Source organism: Catharus ustulatus, chromosome 8 (assembly GCF_009819885.2).
Source record: "Catharus ustulatus isolate bCatUst1 chromosome 8, bCatUst1.pri.v2, whole genome shotgun sequence".
NCBI classification, from domain to species: Eukaryota; Metazoa; Chordata; class Aves; order Passeriformes; family Turdidae; genus Catharus; species Catharus ustulatus.
Window position 1 is genome coordinate 26008241 of NC_046228.1, and position 23414 is coordinate 26031654.

Consider the following 23414-nt stretch of genomic DNA (forward strand, 5'->3'; position numbering starts at 1 on the left):
TTCAATCACTTGGCTTGTATTGAAAGACTTCTCTGAGTACCCAGTGTTTGGTTTTGACTGGGAGTAATTTAATGTCTGAATCACAACTACAGAGATCTGAAACCGAGCAGGATTTCTGCACATGCTGTAAATTGTACCACCAGTGTAGACTATTTGCTCATCCCATATCTGTTTTCAAGGTACCCACAGAGGCATAAACAATTAAGTGAGACAAAAGTTTTCAAATTTACCAGTGATCGTGTAAGTGGGAAGGTCCCAACTGACTGGAAGGTTAAGTGGGAAAAAGATGTGTTCTTTGTGGTTGGCTGGAAGGACTTGGAGTCCCTATCCAGCTTGTCACTAAAATCAGGGGGAAGCCAGCTGATAAGTGCAGGACCAGTGTCGCCATCAGGGGCTGTCACACGTACCTGCAAGCTGCTGCAGTGTTAGTCAGTGAGTTGGGGGTCTCTGAATTCTTCAGAGAGAAATCAGAGTGCAGGGATTGAATTAAAGTCTTTGGATGTATTGAAGTATGTTAAGTCACTCACACATAAAGTAGAGGTGTAAATTTAAGTTTTGGGATGAGTAAGTGAGTCAGTAAGTAAATTTTAGTAAGAGCTCTAATGCTTTTAGTGAGTGAAAGGTTCAGATGCCAGAGCAGAAGTGCAAGTTCTAGTGAAGGTTGAAAAGCATACTGGTGTTCTCAGTAGAGGCTCCAGAAGTTCAGTTATAGGCAGTACTTAGACATAGAGCTCCAGTAAGAATATTGTTTACATTTTTCAGATAGAACAAGATAGGTCATATGCGTAGTTTATATGTAGCCTGGCGTGTTAAGAAACTAGAATTCTAAGAGGTTAAGAAGTGGTGGTCTGAGATGGTGTCTTCTTGGGAAAATTCTATATAACATGCACTGGGGAGACCTTTTGCTCTTGCCACTGCTTTTTGCTATTGCTTTGCTTTTGCTTTGCTCTCTCACTGCCATAATCAACACCCCAGAAGAAGAGAGGAGCTGCCACAGCAACATAGGCTCCACTGGGACCTTGACAAGAGCAGCTTCTGCTTCTGTTTGGGACTCTATACCAAAACTTAGCATGGACTTTCATGTCTGTGACTTAGCTTTTGAGACTGATGTGCTCCTGCAATAAACAACCTTTTAGCAACTATTAGCTGCTTTGCTCATTTAGGAGACAACTCGATGAAGTTGGTGCCTCAGAGCACCGGAGGTTTAACCTCACACTGCAGTTCCAGAGAATCCAGCCCCTAGCACAGGTTGTTCCATTCAGGGGCAGCAGCTCAGTGCAGGGATGGAAACAAGAGATTTTTGCCCATGTTAAACCAGTGAGAATACATTTGTGATAAGGGTGCAGGATCTGCAAAGGACTGGCACTATCAGGACCAAGGGGGTGTTGGTAAAATCATTTAGGTAGAAAGGGCTTTGGGAGTTAATAATAGGGCTCTTAGTTTTGTACTGCATGATTATTTATGTCTTATAAAGCACCTCATCCATAGGATCTTTTTTCACAAAATTTCAGATTTGAATGAAACTGGAATGAAAATAAATGCAAGTTATTTCCATTTATCTGATTTTTTTGCAGCAATTCTATCCAACTGAGGAGTTAGCATAATTTCTTTTCTGAGACACAAATCTGTCCAAATGAAATAAATCAGTGAGGATTCAGTGTGTCTCTTCCTGACTTTGTAACAAAGCTCAAAACAGAGTGACAAAGATGCATGTGAGTTCATACCCTGGAATTCTACCTTTAAAGGAATTGTGTGGTTGAACCTATAATGGAATCATCTGACCTGTTCTGTCAATGGAAAAAGTCCTTCTATTTTTAAAGAACTTCTTGTACACATTTTTGAAAATTGTATTTTTACATAGCGGAATAAATCTTGTGATTTTATTGTGAGCTGGTTTTGCCAGTTTAACGCTATGTGATAACCCTAGCATGGAATTTATGCTGCTAAATTCTTCCCATCTTCCTTGCTAGGACAAAACAAGGTACCTCTTTTCCAAGCATGTAGAAATTTTAGGGAGCAATTTGCAAACCCTGAGGTGCATTTTATTTTTATATTACTGCTTTTATGATCACTTATCCAGCATCTTTTATCAATTTGCTGTCAATACCCCCACGATGTATTATTGTGTATTTGAAATTTAGCTTGGGTTTAGTTTAGAATCTATATTTAAAAATAATATGATGTTAATTATAGCAAAAGATTTTAAAAATTAATTTGAAATAACAAAATTTATATTTTTCTTGTTACCTTTGGTGTTCTTTAAGTTTTGTATCTTTGTAACTTTTAATATTTGCACTTTGAAAAATACCAGCAATGTGCCTTAAAAACCATGGCACATAAAGTTAGTATTGCATTTTACTGAATTTCTATGTATGAAAATAGCCTTCAGGTTTCTGATGTAAGTTTTATTCCACAGCTTTTCATATCTGTTGAGAAGTATTCCATCTTCTCTCAGGAATGGTGTTAATGAATGTGGTTTGGGAGGTAATTTTGTGCATGTTACTGGCAAATGTATGATTTTGTTCCCCTTTCCAAGCAGCCCTTCTGTGTTCTATGCATGGTAACTTTTATTATCTCATCTTGTCAAATAATTCCTAAGGCCCAATGCACCAGACAGTCACATATGTCTGATGCCAAGAAGTTTTTTACCCCCTTTTTTGATTAATCTTCATAACTGCAGTGATTTTCTGCAATTAATAGAGTGACTGAGAGACAAAAATCCAATCACCAGTTAGAGAACACTTCAGTAAGTTAAATGTATGCAGTTTGTTGAGTAAGTATTTAAACAGCTGCTAATAAAATCTCAGGTCCATTGGGAATTACCTGTGTTAACATATGGATATACTGAACTTTAGAAAAGGATGAACTTCGTGCTTTTCTTTAAAAAGAAACAGAGGTGGAAAGTGCATATCAATTTAGCCAGAATACTGGGAGGCTGGGCATGAATATAGATAGGTATTTCCATCCTTTTTTGAGTTTTATCTCTCAGATTTTATCTTTAAAATTGACAAAGCTTGCAAGTGTTCATACACAATGTGGATATTAGTGAAAATACACTTGCAAAACCTCTCTTCAGATTTTAGGATTACTTGGTCTTCATTAAACCCAAAAAAAAGAGGGTTGAGCAGTAGGGATGATATGGCTGAGTTTCACACTACAACAGAGGACGAGTTTATCCATTTATCTGAATTCCAGTAAATTGAAGCATCTGCATGAGAATAAAGGAACTTTTTCAGTAGTTCAAAAAAAAAAAAGCTCATTGTCTTCATGAAGAAATGTTACACTCACACTAGCTGGTTTTCAGGCCATGAAGAAGTTTAATCTCTCTTTGTGACAAGCAGTATTAGTCTCTTTGTGCATATATGTTCACAAGGAGTTCTCAGCACTCATGGCCAGTGCATGCTGTGGCACTCCCCTGCAAATATTAAAAGGTTCCACTTTCCATAAATGCAGAGCAGAACTGTTTCTGCCTTCTGAAATTGCAGAAGCATCACACATCAGGTTTCCAGTTTGGGAGAGAAAGATTGCTGTACAGATAGGCTTGACCCTGCCTTTACTCAATAGCAGGGCTCTAGAGACTGGAAAAATAACTTGTTGTAAGAAGTAGAGGTATGAGGGAAGTGGTATGAGGTGTCAAAAACAGTTTGCAGCTTTTCCTTGGCAGCAGAGTTTTTCTGAGGAACTTGTACAGTCTACTCTGTCCTTTGTTCTGCAGTAAGTCTTCCTTTGCTTAAGGAGATTTTTTTACTGTTTTTGCTATGTTTGTAAAACTAAATAATGCTTCTGTAAAAATTGCTATTATTTAGTTTCAATTACTGATTCCAGAATCATACTGCTATAATGCTTCCCAGCTCTATTTCCTTAATAGTCCCACCTGAATCTCCCAGGGAAACATGAATAAAGCTTATAATAGACAGATTGGTATCAGTGTTGTTCCTTTAGATACACATCAGGTAATCTGGCTTTAAAGCCAAATGCTGTGAGAGGATAACAAGGGATTTGACCATTGCATTCTCAGTCTCTAATTCAGGTCTTTGTCAATTAGTGAGGTAGGTGCAGTGCATCTAAACTGATTTCACCTATTAGTTATTTAATCTATGACTTTTAGGTCAGAAGAAGCCTGGACAAGCTTTTGGTCATGAAAAACTATTGCCAACAGCAAGAAAAGGGGACACAGTTTTTAATATTTGTGTAATTCCAAATCTAATGCTAAAAATAGGAACAGGAAGAGGCTCCCATTGAGCAGCTCTCCATGTAAGGTACTGAGGTCAGTTTTAGGTTTTTATGGACAAATTAAAGATGTTAATGTTTCTCAGGAAGACAAGGAAGTGAGCACAAAGAATGAGATGTCCATGTGAGAATTTGGACTCTTCTTGTCCTTCTGCTGGGAGTAGTATTGTAAAATACAGCAGTATTTTAAAATGGAAAAAATTCCCCTATGAACCTAAAACTTATGAAACCTCTCTCAATGTGGTATTTTTATGTTTAGTAATTATCTGATACAAGATATAAAGTTACATAATATAGCTTTCTGGGTGGGTATATGTATTTCTTCTAGGTATAGTATGAAGTGAAAGAAAACTGAGATCAAACATTTGGCATTATATTCTGATATAGAGTTGTGTCTATGTAGAAAACACTTGTGGAGAGAAGGAGTACAGTGAGATAGTGATTAGTTTGTTGAAAAGAAACTTCATTAATTTTTTTTTATTTCCTGTCTTGGAAAGAAGTAGTGTATGTGTATCTAATTTGAGGCAAAGTAATTTACATTTAGTTTGATTTTTTTCCCTTGTTATTCTTTGAGTAGTCAGACACATTGACTACTGATGAACATGCAGTTCTCCTGGGTTTTATTTCCTGCTCTGGCTCCTAAAGAAATCTAGCCTCTATTTCTAATTTCACCTCTTACTATTGCTCTTTATTTCAGAAATACTGCTGAGGTTTCAAAAAAAAATAAACAGAAAGAAGTACTAGTAAATTTGAGAGCAGTAATTATTTGAAATCAAGAATTTTAGAAATTTCAGTTCCATAGCCCAGAAATTATTAAGCTGTCTCAGTATGATAGATGAGATCATCTGATATTTACAGGGCAAGTATTCCAGAAAAATGGAAAATGAGAACCATTTGATTATTCATCTAATTTCCTACAGGAGGCTTGTCTTATGTCACTGGATATACCATGTGTTCAAAGATACTTTAAACTTGTGCACTTCTGTACTTGACTGGATCCAGCATCTCGCCAGAGTAATTTTATTTTGGAGTGTTGGAGAGTTTTTTCATAAAGGCAGAGTCCAGCCCCCTGATGCTGTTTATGTTGGAAGGAGAAGTTTTTAGAGCCCTGCACAGCTCCCTATCTGTGCTGGGTTTACAACAAATGTGTTATTTTGCAGAAGAGTATTTACTCATGATGTCCAACACAATCCTTTCTGCATAAGGTACTTCAAGAAACCATAGGTCTTTATTACCTGAAAGGATTAGATTTCAATAATTTCCTTTACATGAGTGATAGAAGAAATATCAGAGGAGGAGTGGAGGTTTGAAGAGGGATGCAGGTCTATATCTCTTGCCACTTTGCCAAAGCTTTTTTGTTTTTTTTTGTTGCTGGGGGCTTAGCTTGAGGGAGGGAGTGTTACCTTTTTTTTGTTTTTTTAAGAAATGGGTAGGATTATAAATCTATTTTGATCACCAGTGTCAAAAATTTGATGTTCTCTGAGTCAACAGATGCAAATATATATTGATATACATTGGCTTTTATACATGTATATATATCCCTTATGCAGAGAGTGTCTAGAGCAGCTGAATATTTATATAAAAATCAATATTATGCATAATAAAAAATATTCTCTGAAAAGATGAAAGCATGGGAATTACTGTCTAAGAGATACTGAATCCCACATCTTTTTAGAAAGAACAAAGGGGGCATTAATGCAAAATTTCTGCCTTGCTGCTCAGCCCCATCACTTGTGATTTGAGTGGATTTGATCTGGTGGTTCTGCCAGAGGAAATTCATAAAGGAGCAGCAGTTCCCTGTAAAATAAACTTCTGATGTTTGGTGTTCACTTTCTTGCTCTGGCAATGCCAGGACAGCTGTGTGTGGCCAGGCCTGTGGCAGCCACCTTTGAACAGACCACGTTCACTTCAGGAAAGTGCACCTCTGCTTTTAGTAGCACCATTCCTTAAAGAGAAGCAACTTACTAGTTCATTAGTCAGGGTTTAAATATAAAAGTATTATATATATATATATATTTTGTTTTCTTTTCAAGGTGAATTATACTCTGTGACAATGGTGGCTGCAGTTGCACATTTAATTTGATTTAATTTTTAATTACTGTGAAAAGAACATATAGACTTTATAAAGTGTATTTATGGTTTCAATTTGTTCCTAGTTTTGAGGTTTTTGTAAAAATTATAATATTTTTGCATTTCTGGCAGCGTTATCACTACATGGTGACGTGTAGTCAATGTTTAATTTGAAATGAAGTGTACTAACAAATTTAGTTCTAGCTTTCCTCAAATAAATTGTAGGATTTAACTTAGGTTATGTGAGTATATTGATGTGCTCCAGGGACAACATGTGACAGTGTAAATCCCCAAATCCTCCACAATTTAATTGTGGGATTTTATGTATGTATTAGTTTTACATAGGTGTTTTCACATCTCTTCCTTTTGGCTGAAGATCAGGTCTGGGGAATGCTTTGTGTTCAGTGCCCTGTGTATGGTCTCAGCCCTTTCACACACTTGTTTGAAATGCCAGGCTGGCAATTATAATGATCTCAATCTCACCACTATCTTCTTTCTAGGGTGTGTTCAGCAAGAATCTTTAAAAAATCTCTGTCAGGAATTTTATTTACATCAGTTTTTTTCTTTCTTTCTTCTCCATGGAATTGACTTTTGTAAATTCAATTAGACACTCATTGTATTATATGAGATAATCAAGGGGTGAGGCCTTTTAATGTGGAAAATACTCCCATGTTTTTTTAAATTCTTTTTTCCTCTCTCTTTTTGTTGTCCAGTTCAGTGGTGGGGGTTTCTTTTCTCTTTTGCAAAGTCACTATTTTGTTGATCGTGCTCCAGGTGGTAACCAGGTGTGCTGGCACTGCATGTAGTACTGAGGATTTTGGCAGGGGAGATTTCTGGATGTACTTTTTCTTTTAATTTAGGTAAAATGTACAGTAAATTCACGAATACAAGCCGCACGGAGTATAAGCCGCATATCCGGTGTGTTGGCAACATTGTTGCCTTTGTTAATAGATAAGCCGCACCCGGAATATTAGCCGCACTTTCACAAAGTCGTCATTTAGTAACACAATCGCGGGATCACCGGGGCTTACTGGCTTACTGCCGACCTCGGAAACATTGTTTCCAAGTGAAAAAAGACACACCCTTTATTTACAAGCCGAAAAAGACAGGAACAATAGTGTGGTCATTTTGCGAGCATTCCCAATGGATCTGCGTTGCCTTTAAACAGCCGCTCAGCCATGCGGGCAGGCAGCTGAGCTCCGAGCGGAGCCACATCTCCGTGCTGGCACAGGAGCGGCCGTTGTAGCCCTCGCGGCCCCGCGGGCCGAGCGGCCACTCTAGCCCTCTCCCTGCGGGCTGAGCGGCTCCCCCAGCCCTCTCCCTGCGAGCCCAGCCAGCCCCGCAGCCGCACAAGACTGAAAACACTTTAAAAAGTACAGAGAAATATCACACACTTTTATCGAACTGCCGAGGTAACTCACCCCGATAACAACCCCCGCCCCTCAGTAACGCCGCCATCCACAGGCAGGCAATAAGCTGTTCTCTGATTGGTTCATCGTCGGAACAACGGGAAACCATGGATTTCAGACTGTTTTGGCTCGGGACTGGACCAGCATGATACTAGGTAAGGGCAGATATCACATTTTTGTCCATAGATTAGCCGCACCGGAATATTGGCCGCATTTCCGGGTTTCCACCAAAATTTTAGTCTTCTTGCTGCGGCTTGTATTCGTGAAATTACTGTACATTGAAAATGGACTTCAGGTGTCAATTATGAACCTGTGCCTGAATTTTTAACGTGATTGTTATTGTACAAAGAGTTCTGGCTTGGATGTACTAGTGAAAGAAGTCAATTATGTAAAATACTAAGAGGAAATCCTTTGGATTATTTCCTCTACTAAAGTTTAAGTCATCCTAATCTACTTCTGGAATTTTTTGCATTCCTGTATACAAAACAACAAATATATGTATATATAAAAAATTGTGTGTGAGCCTATGCCTATTTTATGTCTATTTTTTCTTAATTTTCTGGAAAAATCCCTCAACTCCCTTAAAGGCAAATGTTCATGTTTCTGGCTAATCAGGCTGTGAGTGTCCTGTTAAGTCAGCAGTAGAAATGTCTGCACTAAACAACAAAAAGAGAAACAAACCATATTTTTCAGTGGTCTGTATCACACACGTGGGTTTTGTTTGTGTTTCTTCCATTAAGGAAACACCAATCATTTCTGAATGCATGTGAAGCTGCAGGCAGTGACACACGTGGAGAATTCCACTCTGGAGATCTCTCTTCGTGTGTTAAACACACACAGTTCTGTTTTGGTTCTTTATTATGTACAACATTTTATCAGAACACTCCTCTGTGTTCCCTTACCAACAGAACTAATAAATTGTCACCCATGGTGGCCAAGAGTTTTGTCTGGAGATCAGAGGCTTTCTTCAATCCCTGGAATACCTCAGTCCCTGCTCCCAGCCTGTGTGGTACATGCTGTGTAAGAGAAGCAAATGATGCAGTCTACAAGGGCTGAGCTTGAACCTGCTGTTTGGATAAGTAGGAGAGTTTAAGCATTTACATTCATTATTTTGTAGGCAAATTTTAATAAACTGTTATAAATGTGTAATTTGTAACCTATAAGCCAGCCTCCTCTGCCAAATAAAAGTTCAAGGCTACAGAGCAGTTAGTTTCCTGTTGCTGTTCTTTGGTGCAAAACCCTGATGGTCTTCTCAGGCTTTTAGACCCAAAACTATTATTTTCTCTGTAGGGTTCTGGGCTGTGTGCCAGTTTGTTGTGTGTCTGTACAGTATTGTATCTATTGCTGCCTGGTAATTTGCCTCTGCTGGGTAAGTGCCTGCCTCTCTTTCAGAGCACACAAACAATTCTGGAGATGAAATAATAGGTTAGGTGCCTTGTATTTTCAGCCATGTACAAGAGATGTGAAGGGTCAAGGTAATGTCTTATGTGAGAATCCACCCTTTCATCAGGGGCTGAGGAGTCAGGCATGATGCATTTCAATCCTCCTGCCCCATGGTGCTTTATTCAGCAGAAGGCATGTTTGGGCTTTTATCCACTGGCATTGATCTGAATTACTGCAAGTAGGAGGAGGAATCAATTCTCTTTGGTACTTGATTTGAGCTGCCTGAACTATAGAATCATTTTAATTTAGACTTACTTCACACTGTAAAAGATAAGGGCTCCTTCCAGACATTCTATTAGGTCTCAACCTGGAAGGTCTCTGTTGTAATTTCAACACTTATCCACTTATTTCATGAATAAAAGGTTTCTGTTTTAATTCTAGTAATCCCCCATGTGAAAGCCCCTAGCACAAGCAGATTCATTGCTGAGAGCACAGAAATAGCTACAGAATTCAGTTATATTGATTTCTTTTACTTAAGGGAGGAATCAACACCCAGCTTCATTAACAGCACTGAGCCTGCACTTGCCTCTCCTGCTGGAGATCTGCACGATTTTCAGTGCCTGCATCTCTTGTCTGTGGTTTGATTTACTGATCTCAGGCTGTTAAAAGTGGTGGGTTCAGCAGTGGCTGATGTCTTCTCCTTGCCTTGCAGAGCTTCACCATGGCAGGGCAGCCTTTTCCCTGAGATTTTCTTGCTGTGATTTGACTGCAGTGTTTCCCATGCTGACAAATTTCAAACAATTTGGTTTTTTTCAGTGCTTGCGTTTCATTCAGGTCAAAGGGAGCAAACCTTCCCTTCTGTCTTTTGTGTTTCAGTGTGACTGTCAGAGGGCTCACCTTGTGTTAGGAGCTCATGGGGGCTGAACTGCTGAGTCCAGATTATGGTTCAGTGAATGCCTGAATATTTGATTTGTATTCTTTCTTAGTTACTTGGGGCTTGATCATGCAGATTTTTTTGAAACATCTGAGGTGAAAAACCTCCTTGTTTGGAGGTTGTGGTTATTAAGATGATGTGGAGTACTGTGTGAAAAATCCTATCTGTTCAAAATTAGCTAAACTGACTTGAAATTGCTGAGGGTGAATTTAGCAAAGGTAGATGGTGACTTAACAGAGACCTGGACGAAGAGAATTGCACATTGACGTTAGCAGTATGAGCTGTGACACCGTGTGCCCTGGGCGTGTTTCTGGGCGACAGTGGCTCATGTGGTCACATTCTTACTCCAGTCTAAATTGAGTAATTAGTGAGGACTGCCTGGTTCAAGTTCCTAAAGTCAAAAGTACCCTGCTGAAATTCTGCTGAACACACCACTAACTCAAAACCAAACACTTTTGCTGCAAGAAGAAGTTGTGTTAAGCAATAAATATCAGTAAATCGTAACTTTTACTTGGCACTTTGCGTTTTATTGCCAAAGTTGACTCAATTTATTCCTCTGATGAACCATGTGGCAAGGACACTGCTACTGCTGCGCAGCAGCCTTGCATTTTGTAATGGATTAAAATCAAGCTTCTGTGTGCTGATGATGGTTAAATTCAGTGTCTCAGAGGCAGCTGCCCAGCCATGGATGTGAGCACGCTCATCTGCTGAGAGCTGCAATTCTGATGGGCTGTTGGCTTCCTTTTAGACACCATTAGCTTGTTCTGTGCTGGTAAAAAATGAGCTGTGACTTTCTTGCCCGGGGGCATTTGTTTCTTGTAGCTTTAACATTGCTAGTCATTGTGGAGATTTTTATTTTATTTTACGCTGCGAATAGCACGAAGTTTGGTTTGCTGTAGAGCTCCATGTAACTTGGTTACAGGGAGCAAACAATGATGCCCCAGGGAAGCAGGATGTGATGGACAGCACATCTAACTTTTCCAATGTGTAGCATCATTCCAGAAACTCAAGAATTCTGTAGTGTTTAACAGCCACTATCTTCTGCAGCCTGTATGTCTTCCCCACAGCCTCTTCAGGAATTAATTTAGTTTTTCAGTCACCAATTAAATTTTTGACAACTCTATAGCCTGAAAGCTACCCTTATGACACATGAAGAAAAGCAAGAGAGTCTAGGTAATGTTTTTTGCATACAGATAAATTCCTCTTTTTGGAGGTGATACAGTTTGGGGATAGGTTTTATTGGCAGTTCTGCTTCTTGAGCAGAGTTTCAAATTTTATTTATTAGTATCCTGCCAGAATCACGTTCACTTACATAATTTATATGCATCAGCAGTATTAAATTGACTTCTGGTTTAAAATACAAATATGTGTTTTGCAAAAATTTTGCATTATTTGCCATATATTTAATTGTTGTAAAAACTTATAGTATCTCTAAATGGATTTTTACAAGGTTTTATGCTATTGAAATTTACCTCTTGCTGTGCACACAGAATCTCCAAATTAATGTGTGTATTTTTCACAGGTGTTAAGAAAACAGTGTGCTTTTTTTGCTTTTACCCTAATCTCTATATTCTGCTTCTTTTTTTTTTTTTAAACAACTTGACAGCGTATTGAGTAGACATGACACATAAAAGGTCATATTACATTTTTACATTTAAAGGTATGTGTTGTAATGTTCTAGTTTTAGACATTATCTTTCATCCAAACCGAACTTATCAAGAAATAGAGCCCATCTGCTGCCACAAACACAAAATATTTTAAGCTCTAGGCTGCGTAAGAATTCTATGAACGCACCAGGAATAATTAGATTAGGATATATTTGCACTTGGAAGTTTGGTAGAGTTTTATTCTTGTGTAGGTTTGAGGGTTAAAGATTAGCTAGGGCCATCATAGCCTCTAAAGATACCTTGTTCCAAAATTGCTCTTGGAAATTATGGTTTTCTCTCTTTTCCTCCCTGCTTTTAGATTTAATGCCTTTCCTCTATTGTTTCAAGCTTTTTACAGATCTACATTCTAGGAAAATGTTTTTACTTTTTATATGTGCAGGTCTCTGCAGATGTTCAGTAGCATAAATATGCTGTATATCACAAAAAAAACCCACATACTGAGTCTTCTTTCAAGTTTTATGACCTCTGTACATGTTTCTGTGCTACTTAGCCTTGCCTAATGTATAAGGTTTGCTTCAGATGAATTAGCTGGCAGTGTACAAATTAGACCTAAAAAGAACACATGAATCTTAAATTAGAAAACTTGGCTAATATTGTGTATGTTTTGATGCCACATAGGGCAGTAATGTTTGGGAAATTCTTTGGAGCTGTAGTATGCACGATTGATGTGTTGTCCCTATTTCAGGGATAATTCCTACCTACAGTGGCACTGGGACTGTATTCAGAGTTTGGGGTAGTTTACAATACAGAGGTGATAACAAGGACTTCACAGATATCTTCATTTGGGAAGGAAAGGGGAGACAATTTCAATTCTGAGCCCATTTGGGGAGTACCAGAGTTTTGAACTGGAGTCAAAGAAAGAAGGTGCGGGTTCCATGCACACAGGACAATTCTACAGAGTCAGTTCTCAGCACTGTGCCCTTGGGCAGTGTTCTCTGCGGACAACTTGAGTACCATGCATTTATTTACCTTTCTGGAAGGGGTGACATTAATGTTCATGGGTGAAGAAAGTCGAATTACCTCTAAAGTTGATCATATAGCAATGTAACTCTGCAATGAACAAAGCAAATAGCTCTAACTCTTCCTTTCCTGCAAGGCAGTTATAGAAATCTCAATTAGCTACCTGCTATTTTGTTTTCCTCCATGCACTTTGGCATTTAGCACTGCATTGTTTTTAAATTTCTTTAATTTTTATAAAGACTATTTTTTTTCAATTATTTAGCTATTTCAAGCCATTTTTGGTAATAATGTAAAAATTATATTGTAAGCACCGCTGATTTTTTTTTAATTTTTAAAATTTTTTTAATTTTTTTTTTTTTTTTGGTAATCTGCAGAACTGCTTACTTGTGCCAGTCAGCATTGTGGGTTACAGATTTCAAGATAACTGTAGGGCTGGGATTAGGTACTGCCTCAGTGAAAGGGAATGAATTATACAGGAGTTCCTCATATGGGGCTAAAAGGGTAATAATAAAATAAATATAATGAAAAAAATTCCTTGTAAAGCAATCTGGTTTTGAGTAGGTGGTCTCTGATAAAACAAACAACAAAAATCAGTGTGGGCCTGTGGCTGTCATTGGAAAATCCTGGAGAGTGGCAATAGTTTAAACCCTGGCAGCTCTATGTGCTGACCATGCAGCAATTCAATTCCTGAACATTAAGAAATTAAACATTCCTAAAAATTAAGTTGAAATATGTGAACTGGCCTTTTTGATCCTTTCAGTGAAGTGCCACTTTGCTTTCTAGTTGCTTTCTTATTAGAATTTCCAATGCTGCTTTGCTAATAGAGGGCTGCAAAAATAAGCAGCACAATAACACAAATAAGTGTTGCATTTTTTAATGGGGAACATCTTGCTTTTAATGGTTTGTTCCACTTTGCAAAGCCCTATCAGGCAACCATGCCATGAATATAAAAAATATAAGCATACATAGACAGTGACCAGAAGAATTAATGTTCTGCAGTGCCAGTGTGAGGAAGAAGAGGACTCTGAGTCTGTTGGCTAACCAGCTCTTGGCAAGCTTCTTTTGCCTTTGAAAAATGCAAAATTAAACATTAATACTTTTTCTGTCCGTGAGTAGGAATTCTCTACTTATGAAATATTTATTGAAATGTTATGTTAAGAAAGCTAAATGCCAAAGGCATAGAATTATTTGATTCTGAAAGACATGTTAGCTATCTATTAGCATATTTTTTCATTTTAATTTTTTTTCCTAATGCATTACCATGGCCATTGACAGTCCAACAGATCAGTTTGCTTTTAGAAGACTGCTTTAGTGAAAAGAAATGCTTATGTTTTCAAAGTACCAAAGTAGAATTAACAGAACCTCGTGCTTCTGAAGCACAAATGAAAAAGTAGAATAGGAGACCCTAAGAACATGTAGTAGACTAGGCAATTAAGAAAAAAAATTAAGCAGGTCTAATCAGAGGCTTATTTCCTTTCTTTAGTGTTGGAAGGGAATTCTGGTTTTGGTTTGATTGGTTTTTTGTTTTTTTTTTTTTAAATAATCTATATTACTTTGGGAAGGAGTTTGACTTTCTTTTTAAATTACATGTAGATTACTTTGGGAGATTACAGAGTATAAAACATTCTGTTTTCTGGTCAGTTTGGAACATAGAGTTCTGCTTTTTCTATTATTGTGGTTCCAAGTGGATGCTTTGTGTACAGCAGTGACAGCTATTTTATTGTCCATTTAATTACTGCCAGCTCTGTGAGAGTGCAGGGCTGCTGTTGAGCAGATTTGTGGCTGAAAAGCATTTCAAGGGAGTATTGGGAACATCTCTTCATTCCAAATACAAAGTGTTTTAGTATATGATCTGTAGTTTAAAATAAAGCTCTGGAAAATACCAGTATTTACTGGGATTGTAATCAAGATCTGTTGTTTGTACTGGAAGCAGAGCTTGGTATAAGTGCTTTGTGAAATTGCTTTTTCACTGGGAAAATCTTAAGAGAACTTCCCTGGCATTCTTTCATCAGAGACATCTTCAGTGTTCGATGTCCTCTTCAAAGCAGGTATAATGTAAGGGTAAAATGTGGTTTCTTGTGGCCCTTTTGGTGGAATTTTGGTGACTGAGGGATGCAGATTGTGCCATATGGTCTGAGCACTCTGTCTTGGTGCTCGGTCACTTCGCAAAACCTTTTTCTTTTTATCTTGCCCTAAAGAAGAGAGGTTTGTACCTGCATTCCCAGTTGTACATTCTCAAGAAGAGGTGTGTATCCTACATATTGAAAAACCAAGTAGTCAAGTGTAGTCAAAATGTGCTGAATTTTATAGTTAGAAACAATGCAGTTCTCACTTATAAAACAGTTTGGCTGTTTAGTGCAGCTGCTAAAGCTCTGGAATGTGTCATCTTCTGAAGTTGCTTTCATTAAATTGGTGTGTGCACACATACGGGGTGATGGAGATGGGCTTGAAAGTAATGTATAGCCAGGTCCTTAAATCTGGGAAAGAACTGCTCCGGGAGGGTAAGCCTCAAAGGAGTTGGGTGCTTGAGACGGTAACAGAAACAATTGTTGACTTGCTGGTCAGTATTAAAGGTTTTCCTTTAAAGGAGCTTATGTCAGCAATATTAAATCCAGAAACCCTTCAGGAAAAACAGAATGAGTATCTGAGACAAATACCCAGAATTTAGGCCTGAGAGGTTGCCCTGAAGTAAATCTGCTCTTGATAAGAAAATTCTGCTCCTACATATAAGGGAAACAAAGCAAGCATCTGTTTTTCTGTATTCTTTTTTCCCCATGTAATTAAGGGGAACAAAGAAGAGTGTCAAAATAAACATGTAAACTAAGGTACTTTGAGAAATTATGGCAAGATAAATAATTATTAAAAGAAACATCTTTTTTGGGGTAGTGGGGTAGATGGAGGAATTGCTACGGCATCACCTTCAGTGTTAGTGTGTGACTTCATGCAAGCAGTTGGGGACTGTCTTAAAATCTTGTGAAGAGGGTCACAAATGGTTTGTCCTGTTCAAACATTTTCTTGTGCATAAATTAATTAAGTACAGGCATAAGTTGGGGAAAACATAGATTTTAGAATTAAACACTCTGCAAGTTACTTTCCTTTGTTTCACCTTGACCACAGATAATGTGAGGTTTTTAATTGATGATGATATCTTTTTTATATGGCTTGTAATGAAATTTAAAAATCCTACTTGGTGCTTGTCTTTACATAAACTTAAAGAATTCATGCCATTATTACCATTATTGCTCGGCTTACTCTGTTGTGAAACCAGTCAGAAATCTATGGTAAATAAACTAAGGATGGATCAGTACATCCCATAAAATTAAAATATTCCAAAAACAACACTGGTAGTTTTGGTTATTACGTACTTCACCTTGCAGTGTAGCTTAAGGCACAAGATGCTGACTCAAGGCAGAAGTTTGCTTGAGGTAGGTTGGCATCTTCTAGAGCATCTAGAATTTCAGATGCTTAAAGAATCACTTTCTGACTATTATCTGTGAATAAAAAAAAAATATTTGACAAACCCAAACAGAAGTAATTAGCCATACTTGTGTTTACTAATCATGGTTCATTTGTATCCAGTTTCATTTTCATTATTGCAATATCAGTGTGTTCAAGGAATCCCACAGAAGAGATCATTTCCTGAGAGAGGAGGGGAGGGAAAGCTGGTCCAGGTTGTTCTTTCCAAACCTCCTCTCTTGTTCCTGCTGTCTGCCACATAACTTGGCATTCAGGGATTTTTGATGCTACTGCAGTGCAACACGTTCTATTTGCAAGCTTGATATTTTCCCAGCAAGGCCTTGAATTTCACATGTAATAATTTGCATTTTAATGTAAAGTATTCAGGTATATCTGATGGAAATATCATGTGAGTCAGTTTTAATGCCTCGTACAAAGTCTGCCAAACTTGTTTGTCAGCTCTAGTGTTTAAGTTACATGTATTCAGGTTTGTGGGAAAATGCAGAAAGAAAAAAGATTCATTCCCCCTGCACTCAAACCTCCTCCTTGTCTGTAGAGCTGCATTTGTATGTACATCTTGCCATACTGAGAAATAGCTGAATAATCTGACAAACCATAATATGGGGGGTTTTTTTGTCAGTACATATAAGAACCTGACTGATTCTTTTTCTTAAAGTTTTTAACCTTCTGAGTGTTGTGAAATGTTTTGCCAATACCATTAGATCATTTTTATCTTCAGCAGAAAGGAATCATTTGGCAGTAATTTTAAGCTTAATAGAGTGGAATCACACTGTGTGGTCCCATCTTAAATTCTTCAGTGTCTTCTTTTCATCCTGGATGAGTCTATCAGTCTGTCAAAGATGGGATGATTCTGTTAATTTCTTTTTTGAGGTCTTCATACAATTATTTTCTTTTTGTGAGTGTTATCTACTATAATTAGTTTGTGCTAATTTTATTGCTTTTAATGTATTGAATCTTTTTAACAGAGTTAGTGTCTGGTTTTGACAATGAGATATATATAATTGCTTTTTAAAAATGTATTTATCATATCTAATACCAGTCTTCAAATGTATATTTGGCACAAAAGCAATAAGGTATAAGGATCAGAATGCAGGAAATTAGTATTTTGAATATGTTGAATTGCAATATTAAATTTATAATTATAAAATAACAACCTTCCAGTAATGACTGCTGAGTGCAAAATGTGAGCGAGGTAATTCATGGCATTCAGCCAGCCAAAAGAATTGCATTTTAGTAATTATAATTTCTCTGTTTAATTTTATAATATATTGAGTGGATAATCCAATCATTGGAAAAGTCCTTTTTTACAAATGGACTGGATGTGGTTTTCCACAAGGAAAAGGATTATTCAGCTTTGACAATAATCGATATCTGCTTAGTCTTTTGCACTTGAAGGAGCTTGGGGTGAATCAGTGGGCAGGGGCTACAAGATGGAATGGAATATGGAATATAATGGAATTAATACGGAATCAACCTGCCTGCTTTTCTTTTTCTACTTCTTGAAGTGCAGGATTCATGCCAACTCCAGGAACTTTTGATACAGAACATCTTTGTTGTGTTTCTTGAAAGAGCTTTACTTTCATACTTAGAAATAGCTTGAAACCTATTATATATAATAAAAAACGTGAACAGTAAAACAGAGTAATTTAGACTTTTTTTGATATATTTAGCTTTTCAAAAACATCACACATGACATATTAATGATACAGTGATTGATTTGGCAGTTGGGATGGTTTAGAAAATGACTTTGAATGCACAGCAGTAATAGTTTCATGCCATTACATTTACATTTAGACAAGCATGCAAAACTAGTGGTTGTGTTTTATATTCCTCATAAAAGCTAAAGCATCCTTTTGAATTTTTTACACATCCAGTAAGACAGAAAGAAAAGTTCCCCCAATAGTAACCTCCCTAAAGCATTTCTGTACCTATGGCTGTGAACATGCTGTGAGCACTGTTTAGTCTCAGTCTTGCTTTGAAATTCTCATTTGTTTCCTTGGTGGGGATTCTTTGGGGTTTGGTTTACGTTTTTGATGATTAGTTTTGGGGACTTTTGTTTTTTTAATGTAGATGTGCAATTCTGTGTAAGGTAAAGGAGAAGAGGTTAATATTGATGTTTTAGGGAGCTTACTGAGGGCAAATTTCATTCTAGTTAACTGCTGGTTTTTCATACTAAGCAAGCATAATTCTTTGGAAAGTGATAGAAGTATGTAACTTGGTATTGAACTTGTTCACATGAGTATTTCAGGTTGTTTTGGTATAATGTTTTATGTAATTTGGGAATTTTTGAAAATAGATAAGGCAGATGTTCCTTTGACTAAAAAATGTATGTTTTCTCTTTTTTCATATTTTAATAAAAAAGGAGGAAAAAAGTATAACAAATTTAGTAATTTTTAAGGTCTGAGTTTGTATTTTTTTGGACTCAGTGCTGAAAGTTTATAATACAATATTCTTGCTTAAACACAAGCTGGTGTAACTGTCTTCTGCTGCATTATTAGTGTCCATATGGAATTCTACACACTGGTTGTGGGTTGTTTGGGTTGTGTTTTTTTTTTTTCTTTACATGTACATGTAAACTGCTGGTCCATATGTTTGAGGTTTCTGTGAGAGAGTTTGTTTTGGTGTTGGATTCCCACTCGTGGTGATAGACAGCATTTCCTCCAATCCACCCAGCACACAGTTTAGTGGAGCAGGGGGTAGGTGAGTTCTGTGGCTCACTGGTTTTCCAGATTAGGTTTCCATGATTCCAGTGCTGAGCAGAGCAAACAAACAAGGTGGGAACTGAAACTTGAGCCTGGCTAAACGGTGTCATCATCACAGTTGGTAGCAGAGACGTGGGAATCAGTTCATTCATCACATCTCCACTTTTGAATGGCAGGAAGAAACTTTTGTTTTCTATCAGACATAGAGAAAACTGACAATAAATTCCTATGAATTTACTTTGAGAAAGCTGACAGTAATTTCCTTGGAAAACATTGGAAGTGAAATGTGTTCATGCTGTTATGATTTATTGACTGGTTGTGTTACTTGGTCACTGATTGTCCACTGTTATTAGTCACTTAAATTTTGCTATCAGCACATCTTTCTTTGCTTTCTAACACATACCTGAACAGCTGGAAATTTGTAACCATCCACTGGAATTAAATTCCAAGTAAACTGTGCTGTTACTAATGAGCACTTGCTAAAGTGCTGGAGGTTAAGCATTTCAGTTCTTGAGAATAGTCAGTTTTTTAGATGGGTTGGTTTTTCTTCAGAATTTGCATGGTTGGAAGGGACCCATCAGAATCATCAAATCCAACTCCTGACCCTACACAGGACTCTCCAGGAATCATACCCTGTGCCCTAGAGTGTGGTCCAAATACTTCATGAATACAGACAGGTTTGATTTGGTTTGTTGCCTTAAAACTCAAGATTTATAAGGATCATGACCAACTGACTCTTGAATATCTCTAGAAATGAAAACTCCATGGTGCAAATTGTTCCAGTGTGTTAGTGGCCTAAAGGAGAACAAAATACAACAAAATACATTCCATACATCTACCTGGAATCACCCACATCCCAGCTTGTATCCATTTTCTCTCATCCTGTCACTCTGCACCATGGAGAGCAGTCATACCTATACCTCCCCCTATTGGGAGACAGAAGTAGGGTTTCCCTGAAATTCAGGTTTTTAGCTCTCTCAGCCTTAGAGATGATGTGCTGTAGCAGTCTGACTATCAACCACATGAATTTCATTATATTGGGGTCTAAAGTAATAAATTGCAATTAAAAGGAAAAAGAAAAGGTGTCTGCTTTGGGCTGGTGTTTTCTGAGTTTTCCTTGCTTTGCTTTAATTGCTTGGATTTCATAATTTTTGTTGCAGTAGCTTGTAACTAGCTCTGATAAACTCACTTTGCATCTGTCTGCCATGCTACCCAAGTCAGCCCTGCCTCATAGGCCGGGTATATTTCTATATATTTCATTGTTATTCACATCTTTCCATCTCTTTGTTACTTTTCTGTTAGTCCTTCCTTTTTCCCCCTGGAAATAAACCGTACATTTTTCACGTTAAATAACAAATCCACAAAACCCCATCTTGGGACAAAAGCCGACTTTTTTTCCATCATGATTGGGGGTGGGGGATGGGAAAGTGGAGCAAGTAAAGTTTAGGAGAGCTTCAGAAGAAACTCCTTTGTTTAGGAACTTTTTTAGAGTTTGCAAATTATGAATATTACTAAAGCTTGGAAGTAAGGGAGTTTCTGGGGTTTCATTTTTCTCTATTGTTTGTAGCAGCTCATAGGTGAAAACGTTTTGCATTTTTGTTTAGTTAGTGTTTTGTACTTTCAACCCTGAAAAACTCCCGCAAGTATCTCCAATGTGGATTAATTTAAATAAAACATCTTTTTGTGGTGCTTTATTTTGACTTTTTTGGATGTTTGTACTAAGGTTTTAATAAGGTATCTTGAGCTGAAATATGAATTTTTTCCATAAACTTGCAGTGTTTATCTTCATGTTATCTAGTCTATTTGTAAACAACTCAGATGCCTCAGGAAGAGGAATCCTATTAGAATACATTAAGTAGCATAATTGTAACAAATGATCCATAAGCAAATGCTACACTAAAGTAATTTCATATTTCCAGCTAGCAAAAACCAAGCCCTTCTTTTATCTGAGATGCACAGATCAAATCTCTCTGAGAGTGTGAAAAGCTTTGTCTGAGTTTTTCCACTTTTGAGAGGACTTTATGTAGGCAGACAGATCCTCTTCAACTTAGGGAGTAACCTTACAGCCTTCTGAGGAGTTCTTTAACCTTAATCATCAGCTGCTTTCTTAAAAACATTGTTACATCCTTATTTATTTTCTGCTGAGAGAACTGAAATTGCTATGTAAAACACATTGTTTGTCAGAATCTTACCAGCCTAAGCCAAATATTCCTGCCTGTGTGCTGTGACAATTTGGGCATTTAGGCAGAGAAGGCATCAGCAGCAGGAGCTCAGTCCTTCCCACACTGAGAGTGCTCAGAGATGGGGATGGAGCAGGGAGCAGCCTTTAACCAGCTGTGCCAGTGTTTTGCTTCCACTGTTTTGCAGTTCTTATCCTGGCCTGAGCAGAGGCTTCTCCAGCCAGGGACATCCACCTGGGCTCTTCCAAGGTCTTGAGAAGGTCTCTGAATGCAGGCACCATCCTGCTCATCCCTCCTCCTCAGCTCCACAGGCTCAAAAAGCACAATAAAATTTCAACTGCATGTCTCAGTTTTATCACTGCTCTAGGATCTGGAGTGTAACACAAAGAAAATGTTCTCAGCTGTAAACTTTGCTATAAAAATATTTCTTTTGTTTGTCTGGCTCTGAGGTAGCTTTGCTGACATGATTATTTCTATCAGTCTGTTATGATTCTGCAGTAAGCTTATTTACCATCTGCTTTCAAGATGTGTGTTGCTGGCTAAAACATGATGTTTCCAGCTGTCATATGCCTGATAGTGTTCGGTACAGAAAATAGCAACAAAAAAGAAAAAAAAAACAGATTAAAAAATGGCTTCCTCTTATGTAGAATACTGTTCAGAATTCAGTCTTGCAGTTATCAAAATGTGAAATGCTTGAGTTATGGACAGACAGATGGGCTATGATCATTTACATCTTAGTGTCTTCTAAAAGAAGATGGGTTTGGGACATATTTCCTGTGTTTCTTCTTTTTTCCACCCAAAAAATAATGGATTAAAAACAAACAAACAAAAAAAACTCCAAAAAACAAAACCCAAACAGAAGCAAACAAATGAGAGCTGCAAAAAAAAAAAAAAAAAAAAAACAAACCCAAAAAAACCCCCAAACAAACCCAAACCATTGTTTTGAGATTTAATATGTTCCATCTATCTTGCTTTATTTCTTTGAAAATTAAGTTTTACATTTATCAGTAATTTATAAAGACTATTCATTTTTGCTGGGAAAGTTAGAAGTATATACAGTATGTAGTCATGGAAAATTCACTGGAAAACATTATTTTGTGTTGCACCTTCCCTGTCCACTCCATCATCCCAACATCTGCCTGTAGCTCCTTCTCTGGACAGACTGTAAGATCTGGATATAGACTGTACATATGATCACACAGAAAACAACAATATCTAATAGGAGCTGATAGATTCTCTTGTATTTTATGTAGAGAACTGAAATAAGCATCCACAAAAAATACAGAATAGAGGAGTGTGATGAGAGAATGGCCAGATGTTGCTTACAAAAAATTAAGAGAAAATCTGTAGTTTTTTTCCTAAGTACTTCAGCTATGTAGTAATGGCCCTAAAAATCTACATTTGGAATGGCTGGGGAGTAGTAGAGCAAAATAAAATTCTTAAATACATGGCAAACATTTAACATTTCCAAATACTTTTGCAGCTGGAGCTTTATCAAGCTGTTTAGTTTGCCGTTCCATTCTACATTAAATGTAGCAGGTTTTGGTTTGCTAAGTTTCCTTTAAAGGATGCTACACCTTTGCTGTAATCCTGGAGTTTTATATCCAGCATAGCATCGGGGTGAGCAGCAGGTCAGTCTGGAGGTCCATTGAAACCCTTATTCTGTGTACAGTGATGGCTGTGAAAATTGGCTGAAGTATCTATTTTACCTTTCCAGCTCTTCTTTACATGAGGTGCTGCAGGGCTGGATGTAGTTTCTGTGTACTTATTAATCTTTAACAACCTCCTTCTTCTCCAATGTGTTCGGTCTTCCTTAAATCCAGATGTAACCTTTGCCTCTCTAAACATCCATTAGCAGGGAAGTTCACAGATCAGCCTTTGCTGGATGATGAGTCACGTCATCTGGTTTTGAAGCTGTTTCCTGTTAGTTCCAGTTGATGCCTCCTGCTCCTTATTTTGGAAGACAGAGTGAAGAATCAATTTTTATCACCTTGACCTTGAGGACTGTGTTTTTATAGGCGTTTGTTATTTCTCCCCTGAGCTATGTCTTTCTGGAAAGAGACTGAAGTGGGGTTTTTTTTTGTTTTTTGCCTTTTTTTTGTTTGGTTTGTTTTGATTTATTTTTTTTTTTTTTGCTTTATGTAGGGATTTTTTGTATAGAAGTTCTTTTAACTTTGTCTACTCTAAGTTTCTCTTCTACAAATAACTTTTAGTTCTACTGTACCCTGTTTTGAGACAGGGAACCAAGATGACACACAGCACTGATGTGGACAGACCACGGATTTAGACAATAGCAGAATGAGTTTTGTGTTGTTTTCTTGAAAGTTCCTAACTTTGGGTTTACATTGCTGAACAACTACTGATATATTTAAAAAAACAATTTTCCACTTGTATTTCTTTCT

General features: G+C 37.4%; 1 protein-coding gene across 3 annotated transcripts in view; it reads left to right on the forward strand.

Moving 5' to 3' along the window:
- NRG3 (neuregulin 3) overlaps positions 1-23414 on the forward strand; it is a 394566-nt gene that overhangs the window by 163920 nt on the left and 207232 nt on the right. The window lies entirely within an intron of this gene.